The 20164-nt window shown below is 41.3% G+C and overlaps 1 protein-coding gene across 2 annotated transcripts in view; it reads left to right on the top strand.

The window, feature by feature from the left end:
• GEM (GTP binding protein overexpressed in skeletal muscle) overlaps window positions 1-20164 on the top strand; it is a 45819-nt gene that overhangs the window by 5353 nt on the left and 20302 nt on the right. Inside the window, exons 1-3 of one of the 2 annotated variants that reach the window (XM_042923863.1) lie at window positions 3272-3441; window positions 15103-15215; window positions 15847-15936. The exons of the other annotated variant lie outside the window; for it this stretch is intronic. The gene's annotated coding sequence lies outside the window, so the exon portion shown is untranslated. Of the gene's footprint in view, window positions 1-3271; window positions 3442-15102; window positions 15216-15846; window positions 15937-20164 lie in introns of those variants that run through there. 2 annotated transcript variants of the gene reach the window in all.

The raw sequence follows: 20164 nt of genomic DNA, 5'->3' as shown, positions 1-20164 counted from the left end.
GCTGGAACGTTATTACTCGGGGGAGGGTTGGGCGTTTGTTCCCTTCATTCCTAATCAACTGATCAGATGTATCCCACTCAGTATGGAGGGCAATCTGCTTTACTCTACTGACTAAAATGGTAATCTAATCTATTTTTAAAGTCTACCAATCTAAATGTTAATCTCATCCAACCACATCTTTGAAGAAACACTCAGAATAATGTTTGACTAAATGTCTGGGTACCCCATGGCCCAGTCAAGTTGACTAATACATAAAATTAACCATCACAGACACCCAGGGGCCAGCAGTCCCCAATGATGCAAGAGGATAAATTTAAGCCTTGACCTCTAAATAAAGAACTTAATCCTAAAAATACTTATCTTTAAGAGACTTGAAATGAAGTAATTTGGATAGAGTTGTGCTAGAATGGGACACAGATTTGTTTGAAATGAAGTCTCAGCTGTTATGAAGAAATATCCTAAGTGAGGGGAAGAATATCATATAAATATTAAAGTAGAGTAGGGAAGCTTTTTGCTCTCATCTTTATTTCAAATGACTGTGGTTGTTAACATACAGGTTTGTATATGAATTTTCCTCCAGCACCTTAGGTGGAATGACTTTGAGTTTCTTCTCAAAGCTTATTAACACTTCTTTTCATATTTAATCCTTATAATGGTTCTGTAAGGAAGATAGACACTAGGATTCTTTTTTTTTTTTTTTTAATTTTTTTTAATGTTTATTTATTTTTGAGACAGAGAGAGACAGAACATGAGTGAGGCAGGGTCAGAGAGAGAGGGAGACACAGAATCTGAAACAGACTCCAGACTCTGAGCTGTCAGCACAGAGCCCGACACGGGGCTTGAACCCACGAACCGTGAGATCATGACCTGAGCCGAAGTCGGAAGCTCAACCGACTGAGCCACCCAGGCGCCCCAACACTAGGATTCTTTATATCTGTTTGTCTCCCAAACTCCAGTTACCTGCGTAACACCTTCAAGATTGTTGCCTTACCCTCCATTACACTAGTGCTATTTACTTTATTATGATTATTGCCGCTTTTAATTAATTACTTTTATTTAGAGAGAGTGTGAATGGGGGAGGGGCAGAGAGAGAGGAAGAGAGAATTTTAGGCAGGCTCCACACCCAGCTGGGAGCCTGATGTGGGGCTTGATATCACGACCATGAGATCGTGACCTGAGCCAAAAATCAAGAGTTGGACACTTAACTAACTGAGCCATCCAGGCTCTGTCACTTTTAATTTTAATCCATGTAATATATTTTAAAACAAAACTTTGTATTACTTATTTGTAAATTAAGTGCCATTATTACCTGCCAGAAATAATAGGTATCCATAGCAATAAACCCAGTAAAGAATAAAACATTTAAAACTTTTAGCTATTGTTACTTGCAGAAAACTGAGCTGGAGGCCTTCTCTTTATTAGTTAAAAAAAGAAATTAGGAAATGGTAGAGGCTTGTTTAAGGCTAGCACCAAAAGGAAACTTTCTCCTTGATATAATCAGAAGGCTTGAAAGGGATCTGAAAGGAGAATTCTTCCCTTTCCCTCTGATTTAGTGTCATTTAATCATTTGAATTCAAAGCATAATGGATCTTTTTGTACCACTTACTTTTCTCACATTGGAGAATGCTGCCATCTATAGCTCTGATATCGGTATCTATATAATCTAGAAAGAACTCTTTTTATTCATCTCTTTATTTCCAGTATTTAGCATGGTTGGTGAGCAACAGATAATGAGGGAAGAGAAAGGAAGGTAGGAAGGAAGGGAAGGAGGGAGGGAAGAAGGGAGGGAGGAAGATTCCTTGAAGGTGCTCTGGGTGCCTGAATTAGGATCAGAATTTACAACCCCTGGAATTCAATCCCTATGTGCTATCTTCTGGATCCATCAAACATTTGGGTTTACAGAGACACTCATAAAGGTTGGTCCTTCTGGAAGTCTCCCCAGCTGTAGGCTGATTCCTTCCTGAACTGGCTCCTGATACCAGCCAGGTTCTGGACTGCTTACAAAGCCAAGAAGGATTATCCCTTAAACAATTGCACCTTTAAAAACCTCAGAATAATTAACAATGGAGAGGCTACTGCTGGGTTTCCTTTGGGGGAAGGACAAAAATCCTTGAGGGCTGTGCTTCTACTTGTCTGTCCTGAAGCCCTGTGGAGCAGAGAACGCCAGAAGAATATTGCTAAGACCTGGGACCAAATCAAGGTAATTAAATAAAATCTCAAAATCCTACTAGGGAACAAACAGAACTTTTCATAAAGGACTAATTGTTAGGAAATCTCTAGGTATCTTGCAAATCTTAGTAGCTGGTTCATATTAGTTGTGGCTATTTTCCTTAATTGCTTTCCTTGAAACATATTGACGTTTTTGCTTAGGTGCCCCCCCTGCCTCCTGCCTTTTTCTTCTCTCCAGAAGCTACAGCTGATTTGGTTCATTAAGATTTTACCAGGAATGACTCCTAGGCCTTTTGCAGGGACATGAAATGTAATTTACACCCTCAATGTAATGAGGATAATAGCAGGTAACTTACAACGTTCCAGGCAATGTGCAAGCATTTTATACACATTACTTAATTTCCTTCTCACAGTGACCCTGGGAGGTAGTAGCCTTATTGTTTCCACTTTACTGATGGGAAACCTGGGAACAGAGGTTGCCCTCACTTGGCCTAGGTCACACAGTCAGGATTCAAACCTACGTTTTTCTGGCCTCAGAGCCTGAGGTTTTAGCTGCTGCATTGTACAGTTGATCCTTGAACAACACAGGTTTGAACTCTGCGGGTCCACTTACATGCAGATTTTTATAGATAAATACAGTACAATACGATAAATGTGTTTTCCTTATGGTTTTCTTTATAACATTTTCTTCTCACTAGCTCACTTTATTGTAAGATTACAGTATATAATAAATATCACATAGAAAATACGTGTTAATCAACTATTTATGTTATTGGTCAGGTTCTTGTCAACAATAGGCTATTAGCAGGTAAGTTTTTGAGGAGTCAAAAGTTCTACCTTCTTGGATTTTCAACTGTGCAGGGTCAGCCCCCCCCCCCCCCCCCCAATCCCTGTGTTGTTTGAGGTCAACTGTATGATGTTTAGGGATGCACGTTTGGTGATAAAATGATTAGTAGCCAAGGAAATGACTGCCTATCATCGCAGGGAGGGAGGGTTGAGATTGGGATGGTAAAAATGGGGGAGTTTCTGGGGAGAATGGTAACATTCTATTCCGTGAGCTGAGTGATTGTTACGTGGATGCTCTCCTCAGTACTTCATTAAGCTCTACTGCTGTTTTGTGGGTTTTCTGTAGCTTTATTTTACAATAAGAAGGAGGCACTAGTAAAAGGTGTTTATCATGTTATGATTCTGGTAAATATTATTTCACGTAGAACACTGGCGTGCTATTGGAAGGAAATGTAGTCCTATGTCACAAAAACCGAGCTTCACGAGGTAGGTGGTTCCGAACATCAACATCATATGGATTGTCTTTTCACTTTCAAACTAACTCAAAATCGTGCTGCGTTTTAGTTAGCTTCATGTTTGAGTTGTGACTTTCTTACTTTCCTACTTTGCCCCCCGCCCCTCCCCTGCCCCATTTTTTGTTTGTCTTTTTTCCCTCTGGACAGAAGAAGCACATACCTTCATGTTATCACCAAGACCATCCAGCTGCTTAATCAGAATTTTAATGTGAATTCATTCCTTTTTGAATGCTTATTCTTAAAGCCCTCTGATTTCTTGTTTTTTTTTTTGTTTTTGTTTTTTTTTTTAAGTTTATTTATTTTTGAGACAGAGAGAGACAGAGAGACAGAGCATGAACAGGGGAGGGGCAGAGAGAGAGGGAGACACAGAATCTGAAACAGGCTCCAGGCTCTGAGCCATCAGCGCAGAGCCCGACGCGGGGCTCGAACTCACGGACCGCGAGATCGTGACCTGGGCTGAAGTCAGACGCTTAACCGACTGAGCCACCCAGGCGCCACTCTGATTTCTTGTTTTAATTGAGACTGATTACTGCTGCACAACTGTCAAATGTTACCTTGGGCCCTTTGTTTTGTTTTGTTTTTAATGAGCTACTGGGTTGGGTCCCTTATTTACTGGGTCCCATGTTTTCCTTTTTTCTTTTTGTTGTTGTTGACTTGCGGTTACTTTTAAAAGAATTTATTTTCCAAAAAGATAGGGTGGGAGGTCTTTTTTTTTTTTTTTTTTTTTTTGAGTTCTTGTAAACAATGCCATTATTTTTACTTGACATTTCATTGAGAGTTTGGCTATGTATAGAATATTAGGTTCAAAATAATATTTCCCTTAGCACTTTGAGAACTATTTTCTAATGTCTATTGTTGCTGATGCATGTGACGCCAGTCAAGTTCTCATTCTTCTATAGTTAGCTTTCATTTGTTTTTGTCTCAGGACAAAAGGATCTTCTCTTTGTCTCAGTGTTCTGAGATTTCACAGTGATGTATCCTTGTGTGGGTCGTTTTTATTTCTCTCTTCTGTACTTGCTGAGCCCTTGTAATCTGAAACCATATATCTTTCTTCAGCTCTGAGAAATTTCCTTCTTTTATTTATTTCCTATTTTCTTCTCCTGTATTTGCACTATTTTCTCCTTCTGAAACTCATGTTGGGGAGACTTCCCACACAAGTCCTCTATATGACTCTTAACATTCTGGTTATAGTTTCCATTTCTTTGATTTTTGCTCTATATTCCAGGAGATCTATATGGCTTTTTCTTGTAGCCTTTCTAGTAACTTAAAAAAATACTGTTGTTTTTTTTTAATTTTTTTTTTTTTTTTTTTTTTTTTTTTTTTTTTTACTGAAGTCTGCCCTAGGTTTTTTAGGCTTAGTTGTCTTAAATCTCTCTAGGTATACTGATTACAATTAGTTTTAGGTTGTCTTCTTGTCATTTAATTAGCTGTTTCTTTTGAGGTCAGATATTGGATCATCTAGATAGGTCCTTCTATTTTGTGCTGTTAGCGTTTCCCTATTGTGTAGGCCTGTCACTCCTTTGAATGGAAGCTTCCATTGTCAGCCGGGAACTAGCATGTGCGGACCGGCAGCCTTACTTATGAGTGAGGAGGCAAATGCTTACTAGGCTTGACTCTAGGTTTATATATTAGTCATGGTTCTTTGGATGTGAGGGAAACTTAAAAGAAAGATATGGAATAGTGTATAAAGTCTAGGGTAAGTGGAAAGAATCAGGATCAGGGCAGGACAGGAGCTGGGACCCACAGCAACCAGAACATTTCCAGGGGTTTACCTCAAGGCAAAACCAAGGTTTAGGAACCAATGGTCTCTTCAGGATGGAAGAAAGAACTTGAGCCATGTTGAGTCTTTGTGCCAGTCTATTAGAGAGGTGATCTGACTGGCCTCACTTGGGTCGGGTGTCCACCCCTTGGCCAAGAGAGGAAGGCAGTTTGGTCCACAGTTTCTTGATTGACCAGACTAGAGGCAATGCAAGATGAGTGGTTCCTCAAAACAAAATCTGGGTTCTAAAAGAAAGAGGAATAAATGCAGGGCAGGCAAAACAGCCAGTGCCCATTGCAGGTTCTAGCACATGAACCAGGAAACTTGTTTCTTATCCCTAAAAAAAACCATTCTATCTCTTTGTTAAGTATGTCTTGTTTTTTTTCCAAGGAGTAATTTCTCAGCTGACAGTTCTCCAAAGGTAAAAGTGGGAATGTGCCTTACTCTCCAGTTGTTCCAGGGACAGGTCTTCAGTTCGCCATGCTGATTTCTGTTCTACTTCCCACTCCATTCTCTATTCCTGCTGACCTTGACCTCAGAAACCTCCCAGAATGACTCAAACCTTAGCTACAGCTTACTCTGCTTTACATTCTGGGCTGTTGCTGCTTCCTCTCTGTTTTATCTGCTAGGACAATTTTGTCTGTTCTCCTTATTTTGAGAAATCTATCAAATTTCTGACCTTCTGCAGGCTCCCTTCACGTGATATATTCCCTTTTTCCTTCTTCACTGGCATGTCAATAATTTTAGGAAGAGGGGAAGTAAAGTCCTGTTCAGTCTGCCATCTTGTATCAGAAGTTTTAGTGGATAGATTCATCTCTTGATTTCTTTGAATATTTCCATGGACGATTGATTTTAAAGGCTTCTTTGTTCTTGGCAAATAACCCATATTTGTTGAACATTAGATGGGAAACCCCTAGCCTTTTCCTTGCTCAAGATGGAGGGAAGATTTACTATTTATGTAAAGCTATGTTCAGATTTTATCAGTTGGCCTTCTATTGATCCAGGTATAAGGGGTCATAGTCTCCTACTATCCTCTGCCAACTGGGCTGAGCTCAGTGCTGACAGACCTCTCCACATTCGTCTTCTCCTTTGACTTTTATGCTTGCTTGGATGCTAAATTTTAAGGAAAACTTCCTTCTGTCATCTCCCCAAAGAAATAAATGAAGATCTGTTAAATTCTCAAAGGCTTAGATTCCCCCTATTCTATTTTATTTTATATTATTTTATTTTATTTTATTTCATTTATTTATTTTTGAGAGACATAGACAGAACACAAGTGGGGAGGGGCAGAAAGAGAAGCAGACACAGAAGCCTAAGCAGGCTTCAGGCTCTGAGCTGTCAGCACAGAGCCTGATGCAGGGCTCGAACTCACAAATGATCTGATCATGATCTGAGCCGAAGTTGGACACTTAACCGACTGAGCCACCCAGGTGCCCCAGGTTCCCTCTATTCTGATAACCTACCAGCTAAATGACATTTTAGCTTTAGGAAAGAGAGGGAACCTAGAATATATATAATATTATAAATATATAATATATATTATAGAATATATAGAATTCTTGTATATATAATAATTATTCTTATATAAGAATTATATATATATGATATTTTAAAATGTTTATTTATTTATTTTGAGAGAGAGAGAGAGAGAGCAAGCGCACACATGTGCATGAGTGGGGGAGGGGCAGAGAGCGAGGGAGACAGAATCCCAAGCAGGCTCTGCACTGTCAGCACAGAGCCCGACATGGGGTTTGATCCCATGGACTGTGAGTTCATGATCTGAGCCAAAATCAACAGTTGGACACTTAACTGACCAAACGACCCAGGTGCATATATATATATATAATTTTTTTAATATAGAGATCCAGAGACCTGAGATTTTAGCCTTAGCCTTATTACTTACTAGTGTGTGACCTCTGGGAGGTATTCAAGCCTTAGTTTCCACATCTGAAAAATGAGGCTAGGAACACTGCTTTGCCTTCTTCACCTGGCTGTCATAAAGGTGATATTAAAAAAAACACCTTGCAAACTATCATCTAAATGAAAGCTATAATTCAGAAGGGTCAGTTGAAACAACACTGTTGAAACAGCACTTCAAATTGCCTTAAGCCCACGGCCTCTAGAAAAACTAATTCTGGGACAGAAACCAGACTTTAATGATAAGGTATGCTCTGTGCTTAGGGAGTGTTGGCTCCAAGGTGCATTTATTTGTTCAATGAATATTCACTAAGCACCTTCTCTGTGTCTGGCACAATGCACGGCACTAGGGATATAATAGTGAGTAAGTCAGTATGGTGCCTGTCCACATGGAGCTTGTAGACTAGAGGCAAAGATGGATATTATCCAAATACCACTTAAGTTAATATGGTAGCATGTAAACTGACAGAAGAGACTGTGTCTTGTTACTGCTGCATCCATGGTGCCTAGAATGCCCAATGAACCCTTAATAAATACTTGTCACACTTGGGTAATCCCCAGGAAGGAAAAGTCCAGAAAGGTCCAAGAGTATCAGGGGACCCAGCAGAGCTTTGAGGGTTGTGGGCTTCCCTGAGCAAGTGGTGTTTGAGCCAAGATCTGAAGGATAAGTAAGAATTAACTTGGGAGAGGCGGGAAACGAGTGTCCCAAGTTCAGGGATTGAGGAAGGAAAGAACTTGGCATGTTTCAGCAACTGAAAGCAGGAGAGAATACTTGAATAGCTTAGCAAGAGGGGTGGCAGGAACATGGAGGGAGGTAGGAGTAGAGAGGGAGGCAGGGGCTGTGTGACAGAGGCTTAGGGAACTTTAGAAAGATTGGGGGCTTTATCCTAAGAGTGAGCGGGAGCCAGTGAAGGGCTTTGAGCAAGGGAAGGTCAAGATGAGATTTATGTTTTATTTATTGTTTTAATGAAAGTTTATTTACTTTTGAGAGGGAGAGAGCATGCGCACATGAGCAGGGAAGGGGCAGAGAGAGAGAGAGAGAGAGAGAGAGAGAATCCCAAACAGGCTCCGTGTCCTTACCATGGAGTCCAACTTGGGGGCAAACCCACGAACCATGGGATCACTACCTGAGCTGAAATCAAGAGTTGGATGCTCAACTGACTGTGCCACCCAGATGCCCCAAGATTTATGTTTTTTCCCTTGTATTTCTTTTTTTAAAATTTTATTTATTTATTTATTTATTTATTTATTTATTTATTTATTTACATCCAAGTTAGTTAGCATGTAGTGCAATAATGATTTTAGGAGTAGATTCCGGTGATTCATCCCCTATGTATAACACCCAGTGCTCATCCCAACGAGTGTCCTCCCTAATGCCCCTTACCCATTTAGCCCATCCCCTACCCACAACCCCTCCAGCAATCCTCAGTTTGTTCTCTGTATTTAAGAGTCTCTTATGTTTTCTCCCCCTCCTTGTTTTTATATTATTTTTGCTTCCCTTCCCTTATGTTCATCTGTTTTGTATCTTAAAGTCCTCATATGAATGAAATCATATATTTGTCTTTCTCTGACTAATTTCACTTAGCATAATATCCTCTAGTTCCATCCACGTAGTTACAAATGGCAAGATTTCATTCTTTTTGATTGCCGAGTAATACTCCATTGTGTGTGTGTGTGTGTGTGTGTGTGTGTGTGTGTGTGTACGCGTATAGCACATCTTCTTTATCCATTCATCAGTCAATGGATATTTGGGCTCTTTCTATACTTTGGCTATCGTAGGTAGTGCTGCTATAAACATTGGGGTGCATGTGTGCCTTTGAAACAGCACACCTGTATCCCTTGGATAAATACCTAGTAGTGCAATTGCTGGGTCATAGGGTAGTTCTATTTTTAATTTTTTGAGGAACCTCCATACTGTTTTCCAGAGTGGCTGCACCAGTTTGCATTCCCACCAAGCAGTTCACGAGGGTTCCTCTTATTTATTTATTTTTTCTGAGATTTATGTTTTTAACCAATAACTCTGTGGTCTGTGAATTCTGAGAGAACCCTGGTAGGTGGCAATTGCTGATATTCATTTGGACTAGAGGTCATCCTGGGAGAAATGGAGAGAAGTGCAGGATATCAAGACCTGTTTTGAAGTAGTATCAACCGGACTTTGTGATGGATTGGGTGTGAGGAAGGCAAGAGAAGGAAGAGTCAAGACTGACTCCTGAATTTCTGTTTGTAGCCAAATAGATGAGTGTGCGTCCACTGAGAGGGGGCACTCAGTGAGGGGTTAACCTAAGGGTAAAAAGCGCCTTCTGACAGTGTGAGCTCTCAGATGCAGCTCAGGAGTCTGTCTTAGGGTTCTCCCTTTTTCGGGTCTCTCTTCCTGCTGCCCCTTTTATATTGTGATTTTGTTCTGTTGTGCAATGGTTGCTTCCAAAAACAACACCATGTCATCCCCAGATCCAGAATAGCTCATGGGAAAAATTAAGATGCTCAAATCACATGGGTTATTATATCAATTTAAAACACACAGCAAGAGGGGCGCCTGGGTGGCTCATTCGGTTGGGCGGCCGACTTCGGCTCAGGTCATGATCTCGCGGTCCGTGAGTTCGAGCCCCGCGTCGGGCTCTGTGCTGATGGCTCAGAGCCTGAAGCCTGTTTCAGATTCTGTGTCCCCCTCTCTCTGACCCTCCCCCATTCATGCTCTGTCTCTCTCTGTCTCAAAAATAAATAAACATTAAAAAAAATTAAAAATAAATAAATAAAACACACAACAAGAAGCGAAGAGAAAGAGATGGGGCTGGTTACACACTTAAGATAGGGTGCCAGGACCACGCTGCCCCAGTCCTGGGTGATCCAGTGTCTGCCTGCCTTGTCTCTCTCTGCCTCATTACCGTCCCTGCTGATGGTGTGTTTCGAGGACAAAGTTGAAGTGTGAGTAACAACAGATGAAAGGGACCTGGGCCAACACATATCCTGTTCCACCAACAAGATGTAGTGACAGGTCCTGGCCATGGCTGTAGTTTGCCAGGTAACTGACATGTCCCGATGGATTTGATCTGTGCATATGTGGGGTTGGGATGAGAGCATGGTGACTGCCACAACTGGTTGGTCAATTTAGGGGTACCATGGATGGTAGCTCAAAAAAGGCAGCATAACTGTAACCTTAGGACTTGGTCTTTTGATCTTTTTTTTCCATCTATAAGTAACACTCTTGCCTATTATAGCCTATATTCCATATATTCTATTTTTAACAGATCTGACAGGCTACCGATTTATATATTCCTTACATTTAACGTATCTTAAGAATTCTTACAAGTCTACTTGTTGACTCATTATCTATATTTAACTTCTCCTATGAGTTTAACTTATATCTCATATAGCTTATTTCCATTTTGTGGGTTTTATCTATCCCACTTGTTTCTATTGTCTTTTCTAGCAGAGCTGAAAATTGTAAAAATAAAATACATGTTGCATACTCTATTAAAAATCTTTTGAGTTTCATAAATCACCTAGAGCAGATGTGTGAAACACCAAGTAACTTATAAGTGTCCAAAAAGAAAGAGTTGCTACATAATATGTTTATATCTTATACATAGGTATGGTATGTCCTACTTTAGCCAAACAAACTATGTAAAAATCTGGCTTAACAAGGTATTAGGTAATGCTTATTCACTTTACAAAATGTTTCACTTTATAAATGATTCTCCATAGTAAGTTCTCTTAGTGTATTTAAAACATAATTCAGTTTATAACAATCATAAATACACTTTCTGGTAACTCTTACCTAACGTGAGGTACATTTGGATTACACAGGGTGTTGTTTATTATTTCTTCTTCTGAGAAGACTGTTACCTTGTTCTGTTTTATAGACACCACTTGAAAAGGGCAGGAAGTCACTAGTGAAAACCTTGAAACTGGGCAGGAAGATTGTATCAGTTAGGATACTAGTTCGGTTGCTGTTGCAAAGGCCAAAGTCATAGTGACTTTGGCAAGATCGAAATTTCTGTGATAGACAGAGTAATGGCCTCTTCCAAATATCTATGTCTCAATCTCCAGAACTTGTGAATGTTACCTTACATGGAAAAGGGAATTTTGCAGATATGATTAAGGTTACAAACCTGTGACAGGGAGGTTATCCTATAAGATCTGGGTAAGCTCTTAAAAGTGGAGAACCTTTCCTGGCTGCGGTCAGAGAAGGATTTGATGAGGAAAGGGGGTCAGAGAGATCGTCATGAGAAAGGCTCAACCTGCTGCCGTTGCTGGTTTTGAAAACAGAAGGATGGAACCATAAGCCAAGGATTGTGTTAGCCTCTAGAAGGTGGAAAAGGCAAGAAAACAGATTCTCCCCACAAATGTCCAGAAGGGACTTAGCCCTGTCAGCACTTCCATGTTAGTCCCACCTCTGGCCCATAGAACTCCAAATAATAAACACATGTTGTCTTAAGCCACTTAATTTGTGTTAATATATTAGAGCAGCAATAGGACACTAATAAAGATTTTGGTACCTGAGAGAGGGAGCTGCTATAACCAACACTTAAAAATGTTGAAATTGTGGGGCACCTGGGTGGCTCAGTCGGTTAAGCGTCCGACTTCGACTCAGGTCACGATCTCAGGGTCCGTGAGTTCGAGCCCCACGTCGGGCTCTGGGCTGATGGATCGGAGCCTGGAGCCTGCTTCAGATTCTGTGTCTCCCTCTCTCTCTGTCCCTCCCCCGTTCATGCTCTGTCTCTCTCTGTGTCAAAAATAATAAATAAAAGTTAAAAAATAATTAAAAAAAAATGTTGAAATTGTGGGGCACCTGGGTGGCTCAGTCGGTTAAGCCTGGACTTCCACTCAGGTCATGATCTCGGGGTTCATGAGTTCAAGCCCTGCGTTGGGCTCTGTGCCGTCAGTTTGGAGCCTGGAGCCTGCTTGGAGTTTTGTGTCTCCCTCTCTCTCTCTCTCTGCCCCTCCCCTGCTCACACTCTGTCTCTCTCTCAAAAATACATAAATATTTTTTTTTTAATTTCAAAGAGGTTAAAATGGCTTTGGAATTGAGCAGTGGGCAGAGGTGGGAAGAATTTTGAGGGGGCTAGATTGCCTTAGACATACTGATGGTAGAAATATGGATATTAAAGTCTCTGCTATGAGGGCTCTGAAGAATCATCTTAGAGAAAACCTACATGGTTGTAAAGAGACTGTTAATAGAAATCCGGACTTCAAGGACACCTCTGGTGAGGACTCAGAGGGAAGTGAAGAACATGGTACTGGAAATGGGAGGCAAGTGGATCCTTGTTATATAGTTGCAGGAAGGTTAGCAGGATTGTGACTTACATCCCTGTGGAAAGCAGAATTTGTGCACGATGAACTTGGGTACTTAGCTGAGGAGATTTCATGCGGTGTGTTGAAGGCGCAGCTTAGTTTCTCCTTGCTGCTTATAGGAAAATGCAAGAGGAGAAAGACGATGGTTAAACAAAAAAGCCCCAAGACTTGATGTTTTGGGAAACTTTCAGCCTATCCAGATGGCAAAAGGATGCTAAAATGGAGAGATTTATTGTTTGGAAAGCACGCTCTGAAGAACAAGCTGAGGGTGTGGCTATACAACCTTTTGCTAATACCTCAGAAAGATCAAAAGGTCAGAGTATTTCAGTCACACAAAAGGCTGCTTAAGGGCAAGGTCTCTCCACCATTTCAGCAAAAGGGAAATCAGAGATGGGATTATCTAGTAAAGATCTGTGGGCAGGCCTCTTGCTAACCCTGCGGACATACAATGTTCTTGCTAGTTTTATACAGCTCAGACTGAAAGGGACAGAATGAAATGAGAAAAAGCCGTTGGACGCCCAAAATTCTAGAGGTTGGAAGCATGCCAATAAAACTACTCAGCTGCAAACAGGTGTTGCCTTTCAAGAAAGGGGAAAAGGAAGTAGGATATCTGTGGGTTTCCTTCCTATACGGACTTGGTGTGAAATGGGCCCTCAGTTTGTGATGAGCTACAGGTACGCCTGCGTTCTTTTGGTAATGGATTGTGGTTGCATGTGCTTCCAGATGTTGTGGAACAGAATATCAGTTATATTTACAAACTGTTTATAGAGTCATATCTAGAATAATTCGTGATATTTTGATAATACTGGAAGAGAATATAGAGAACCAGAACATTTTTTCAAGGACATGTCAAAATTATCCTCATCCAAGCTTAGTTATTTGAAGGAAACAACTTTTCATGCCGACGAAAGTAGAAAAAAGGGAAATATGATGGCATGAGAGTTGATCAAGATGTTAGTATCATAGTTTTAAAAAGTACTGGCAGTTTTTATTTTGAAATTTGTCTTTCACCTAGCTGGCAACTGATGGGATATATTTCCAAAGACATGTTTTCATTGAACAGCAGAACTTGAAATATCTTCCATGTATGCCAAACTTTATACGAGGTGCTGGGGAGACTACAGCTCATGAGATATGTCCCTCTAGTGTAGACTGAAATAAATTGCTAAGAATTCCTCCCATCCCTGTGTCCTGTTCCCTTAGCACTGTGACTTTGCCTCTCCTTCCATCAGTAGGCAAAGTCTATTTTCCACCATCTTGAATGTGGCTTGACCTTCTTACTCACTTTCTCTGATAAAATGTGGCAAGAGAGACATTTGTGGGAGTTTTCAGCTATGGAGTTTCAGGTCTTATAGCCTCTAGTCTTGCGTTCTTGGAATTCTGCTCCTGCTATGGGAAGAAGCCAAGGCCAGCCTCCTTGGTAGTGAGAAACCACATGGAGACAGAGAGAAGCCCAGCTGAGAGCCAACACTAACTTCTAGTCTTATGAGTGAGGCCATTTTGCATCATCCAGTCCTGGCTGAATTGCCAGCTGATTGTTGTGACATGAGTAAGCCTAAATGAGACCAAGCAAAGAACCACCCTTCTTAGTCTAGCCCAAACTGAAGACCCAAAGTGTTATAAACTAATAAATTATAGTTGTTTTAAGCCGCTAACATTTTGAGGTGGTTTGTAACAACACAATAGATAACTGTCATTGAGTGGCTCACTGCATAATGAGTGTATTTCCAATGGCTTTTCCATTCTAAAAGATTTACCTAGGAACTCTATATTTAGGTAATTCAATTCATTGGATTTCTTACATTGACATATTATATTTTGTTTTTTTGTCCTTTAGTCCAGATTGTCTGGATATCATGAGCTACTTTGGGTTTTGTTAATAGGATTTATTCAATGTTGGATCCAGCATCTCAAGAGAAATTACATTAGGAATATGTTGGACTCCTTGGCAAAAGATGTTTTATACTAAGTTGGGAGGGAGGGAACTGTGACTGGGAGGGAATATTTATCTGGATTTGGGTTCATTGCAAGAGACAGGGCTGTCGTCTTTGGACAGGTCGCTTTTCTTGACTTCTGAGCCTGAGTGTTCTAGAGTCCTTCATCTGGACCTGAGCATGAGAGTAATTCTGACCTCCTTATGGAAAGAGTGTATGAAGTTGGATCTTGCTTTGTGCTCCACTACCATTTAAAATAGTACTTTACATTTCAAGGATGCAAATGAGCCCCCAAAGGAAATCTTAATCTTGCCTGACATGGAGGAGAGAGTGCTCTTTTGTGGTTATCAATCAGATAAAACTCACCAGACCATAATGGAGCTTTCCCTAGCCAGAAGCCCTGTCTAGGCTGGCATGTGAGTTTGTCTCTAGTCATGGATAATAGAACTTCCTGTTGGCAGGAATTTGCTTCTTTGGTTATAGGGACGCGCTTACCAGTGACTAGATGCTTTAGGTCATAAATGAATTGGAAGCTGGGCTTGTATCTAGGAGATCAAAATATTTAGGATCTTTTGTGTAACATGACGTGTCTGTCTTTTCTTAGATTCTCATTGGTTCTCAGTGATATATTCTTTCCTCTTACTTCATGTTTGTGTGTTATATTTCTTCCTAACTTGTGGCAAGAATTGAGGCACTGTAACATTTAATATTAATTAGCTTATATTTCTAGGAGCGAGAGTATACTGCTTGACTCTACTTGTTTAAGTAAGCAGTTTACAGAAGATTTTACAAGAAGACTTGCAATCTTACCACCAAGATCATGCGGCCTTAGTCACCGAGAAGGTATGTAGCAGTCATAAATGATTTTGTGAAGTGAGAGAAGTTTTTTGCTTTAATCTATCAATTACGTAAAGTATTTCACTTCAAGATTCTCAGAAGTAGGTATCTGCGGAGAATACGTCTTATTAAAATACCAGTTGAGGATACAATAGTACACTGAGCAGAACAGTAGTAATTTTGTTAAATATATATGAAATCCCAAACTAGTTATTGTTTGAAAATTAAAATGCTCAGAGAGATTCCTAAGGAGCTCATTTTATGTCCAGAGAGTATTTGGAGACAGGATAGGTCTTTTGTGATATCAGTGCTAGAAGTTCATGGCATTTTTTGAGGAAAACTATCAGGGGGTGCCTGGGTGGCTCAGTCAGTTAAGCATCTGGCATTGACTCAGGTCATGATCGTGAGTTTAAGTCCTGCATCAGGCTCTGTGCTGACAGCTCAGAGCCTGGAGCCTGCTTTGGATTCTGTGTCTCCCTCTCTCTGTCTCTGTCTCTCCCCTGCTCATGCTCTGTCTCTGTCTCTCAAAAATAAACAAATATTAAAAAAAAAAAAAAACAAAGCCTGCCAGGCCCATGTCTCTTTTATGGGAAAAGCACAAGCAGACAGTTCCTTATTTTTGGTTTCTATTCTGTAGCCTGTAACCCCACTACCCCGGCCATACTGATGGGACCCAGGATTGATGGACTGACTCATGGGTTGATGACTGACCCAAAGAGAGCCACATGTGAGTTGAGATCCAATCCAGTATACTTTTGGGGAGAGCAAAGTCCATTCACTCAGAGAGATGGTGGCACAGAAGCCAAGAGACATGGAGACAGTCAGTAAGTAGAAAACGTGAAACAGTAGTAGCCATAGGTAAGCAGAAGCATGAGGTAGAAAATAAGAGAGAAGAAAAACTGTGAACGTAGAAACTATCAGTACCTGGGTCACTATAAAACAGTGCCCCGGGACAGGGAACAAGGGAAGCCTCTATAGAGAGATGACAGGATAGCCAGGGACTAGTAGACACTTCTTGTGGTGTTGCTCAGTTCACAGCAACCGCTTTCCTTTGAGAATGTCCTTCTTTCACGCTCTTAAGGCTCTCCTGTGGCAGTCAGGTTTGTGCTGCCTATCCCTGATTGGACCAAGGGTGGCAGTTTCATCCAAACTGAACCAATCAAATGCTCTATCCTGGGACTTTAGATTGACTCTTGGACATAGTGTACCTCAGCCTGTGGCGGGAGCAAAGGGACATAGTAGAGCTGTGGGATGAGAAGACAGAGCTGGTATGTAGAGAGAAAATAGAGAAACAGATGTATAGTGAAAGCAGATATGGAGAGGCCATGTGGAGAGAGGGAGAGAGTATGAGAGTCTTGTTGTATACTGCTGGTTTTCCATTTCCTGATTCTGATCCCACAAGGAAGTCCTTTAAGAGGGCCTCAAGCACCTTTTGGGATGAGCACTGGGTGTTGTATGGAAACCAATTTGACAGTAAATTTCATATATTAAAAAATAAAAAAAAATAAAAAAAAAAAAAGAGGGCCTCAAGATCCTCACAGTTTAAAAAAATTTTTTAACGTTTATTCATTTTTGAGAGACAGAGAGAGTGCGCAAGCGGGGGTGGTGCAGAGAGAGAGGGAGACACAGAATCCGAAGCAGGCTCCAGGCTCCAAGCTGTCAGCACAGAGCCTGACGTGGGGCTCAAATTCATGAGCCGTGAGATCATGACCTGAGCCGAAGTCAGACACTTAACCAACTGAGCCACCCAGGCACCCTAAGATCCTTGTATTTTTACAATGCATACCACCATTTTTTTTTTTCCATTAAAGTGGCTTGAGGTAGTGGTATCCAGTGTTTGCAATGAAGACTCTCCATGAGAACATAGAACTGGTGTGGTAACTTGTATGAAATTTGGGTTCTCCACGAAGCCCAGCAGGGCAACTGTCAAGATGGTTTCTTGCGTCTCTTACAATAAGCTCCCAGCTGAGTATGTGTCACTTTCTTGCAATCTGGAAGGCACTAACAAACAAACATACCTGGAGAGCCTGACATAATAATAATGGGATGCGGAACTAATGGCGTTAGAGCCTCAAACACCAAATACCGATTTCTGTTTGAGAATATTTTTGTTATTTTCTCTTCTCATTACCCTTTACTTTGTATATGTTTGTTTTTGGAGGGCAGAGGCTGTCTAGGCGCAGTAGGAATAGGGGAGACTCATGCCTAATTTCTCAGGTTCAGGGATTCCCCATTTGAAGGTTTCCTGTGATCCTGTCCATCTGTCCTGACCAGACTCGGTATTCTCGATGAACAGAGACTTCAGTACTAAATGTGGGTTCAATGATTGTGACTTTATTGAGACAGGGATTGTATTGCATTCATTTTGTGTGCCCTAGAGCCTAGCACTTGGCCCAATACCTAATAAGCCCTTCATCAAAATGTATCGAGTGAAAGACTGAATAAATCATTTTTATCAATGGCAACTGGAAGGTACAGAAAACAGAATGTAAAGTCTGAAACCAAGCCACTTACTAAATTATATAACCTGAGCATAAAAATGAATAGATGCCTAATAAAATTCCTTAGGGTATTGATTATGATGATGGTATCTTCACTGTGCAATTTCCTAGCCGTCAAGGTGTGAATTCCCTAGTGCAGGAACATAGATACGAATATTGGGTCTAGGTGTCACTTGCGAGGAGCTTGTTTTTCTCTCCCCAAGACTGTGCTTTAATTTTGAAAGAAAGATAGCAAGCCAGCCCAGTTGCTACCAAGTCATGCATCACTCCTGCTGAGTTCCCCGGGGGAGCGGGGTGGGGGGGCGGGGGAGGCTTCACAGTGTCTTGGAGGCTTCTACTTATTTCACTTGTCAGGGGAACGTTTATAGTTTTCATATAGATTTTAATGGGTGGAAACATCTGTTCCCCATCCAGCCGTGATGTTTGCATTGGGTATAGATGAGAATCCGGCTGAGTGCTTACTATATTTGCTATTTATTAGCTGCTCAGAAAAACAGTGTAGACCAAGGACAAAGAAGTGGGTAGGAGTGAAGAAGGAAGTAGGGAGGAGAAGGTGGGTGTTTGAGCAGGAAGCGTTTCCCTGCTCCTCCTGGTGGTGCCTTGTGTTGACCTGTCCTTGTGTTGTGTGTGGTCCCAGTAGATCCCAGGCCTTCCTCCTTCCTCTGGAAGCACAGTCAATGAACCTCTTAGCTCCATTTTATGGAGCTGCTCCCTCATAAAGATTGTGGGTGCCTCTTGCCCCTTGTATGGGAAAGGGTGGATGTGCGCCTGTGTGTTGTGTCTTTCATACCCATTCGGCCTTCAAAGCTGACAGTGCTGGCTGCTCCTTGTTTGCCCCTCTACCTTGAGAGGTTTCTCTCTGCCTCCCATCACCTGAGCTCCTGCCGGGACTTTGAGCTCCTGGGGTCACACTAAACTGAGCATTGGGCTTGTCTCTCTGTAGCTCAGAATTTGCAGAAGCACCCCCTAACTACCTTTCTGGCCCTATCTCTCATTTCTCCCACACTTTCCATGCTCTCCAGCTACCCCAAATTACTTGTGGTCCCCCAAATGCCCATACTTCTGAGCCTCTGCATATTTTTTTTTTTTTTTAGTTTAGAGTGCTTCCTGTTTCCAGCCCCTGTTCACTTAGTAGTGCGTCCGTATGCACAGAGCACGAATGTGAATACATACATACCCCATCCTGCCAATTTCCCTGCATACTTTAATTTTTTTTAATGTTTATTTATTTTTGAGAGAGAGACACAGACAGAGCATGAGTGGGGGAGGGGCAGAGAGAGAGAGAGGGAGACACAGAATCCGAAGCAGGCTCCAGACCCTGAGCTGTCAGCACGGTGCCCGATGCGGGACTCGAACTCACGAGCCATGAGATCATGACCTGAGTCAGATGCTTAACCAACTGAGCCACCCAGATGTCCCTTCGCTGTGTACTTTAAAACTCAGACTCAAATTCTCTCTGTGAGGTGTTCTCTGACCCCCTGGATACTTCATCGCCTCTGTCTTGCTGCCCTAGTATTCTGCACACGTATTCTATGACAGTGTCTGTCATGTCACTTTGCAAAGACAGTTTTGGGTGAGAGGTCTGGCTCCGAAGTCAAGTTGCTTGGTTACAAATCATAGCTCTATCATGGGCCGTGGGATCCTGGGCAAGTTACTGAATCTCTCTATGCCTCAGTCTCCTAATTTATAAAATGGTGATAGAATTAATAATGACCACATAAGGATGCTGGGAAAATTAAGTGAGATGTTATGTGTAAATCACCAAACAAAATATTCGACTCAATAAAGGGCAGCTATTAATATTATTAACTCCTCAGTTTTTCTCCCCAGCCATGCACAGGGACTGTTTCTAGCACACCCTGTATTTCTAGAGACTGGCATGAAATAGATCTTTCAAATTGTTTTGTTGAGTTGAATTGTCCTGATGGCTCCCAGTAGCTTCTTAGATTAAGTCCATGTTCTCTGGAATCAGAAGTTGGAGTCCAAATCTTAATTTTACCAGTTTCTAGCTGTGGAACCTTGGGCAAGTTAATTCAACTTTCTATGTTTTGGTTTCTTCATCTGCAAAACGGTAATTATGATAGTACCTAGCTCATAGGGTAGTTGAGACGACTAAAAGAGATACCCTACTTTCACAGTACCTGGAATATGGAAAGATCTCAATCAATGTTAGTTGATATTATTCTTAGTAATGTTATGAGTTATTTCATTTAAAGGCTCATCTTAAATGTCACTACTTAAGACTAAGTCTTTCTCAGTCACTCTAGCTGAAAGTGATCTCATTCTTTATTCAGTCATCCAATATAATTATTAAATGCCAACCAGAAGACAGGCACCAGGCTAGACACAAGCTGTGTAGTGGTAAATATATCCTATAGGATTTTCACCGTGGTGTACGTTTGGGTTTGAGGGAGTGACATTCCTCAGCCTGTTCTCAGAGTTCCAAACCCATTG

Source organism: Panthera leo, chromosome F2, assembly GCF_018350215.1.
Source record: "Panthera leo isolate Ple1 chromosome F2, P.leo_Ple1_pat1.1, whole genome shotgun sequence".
Taxonomy (NCBI): domain Eukaryota; kingdom Metazoa; phylum Chordata; class Mammalia; order Carnivora; family Felidae; genus Panthera; species Panthera leo.
Note: the sequence above shows the minus strand (reverse complement) of the source record. Positions and strands in the feature narration are given on the sequence as shown.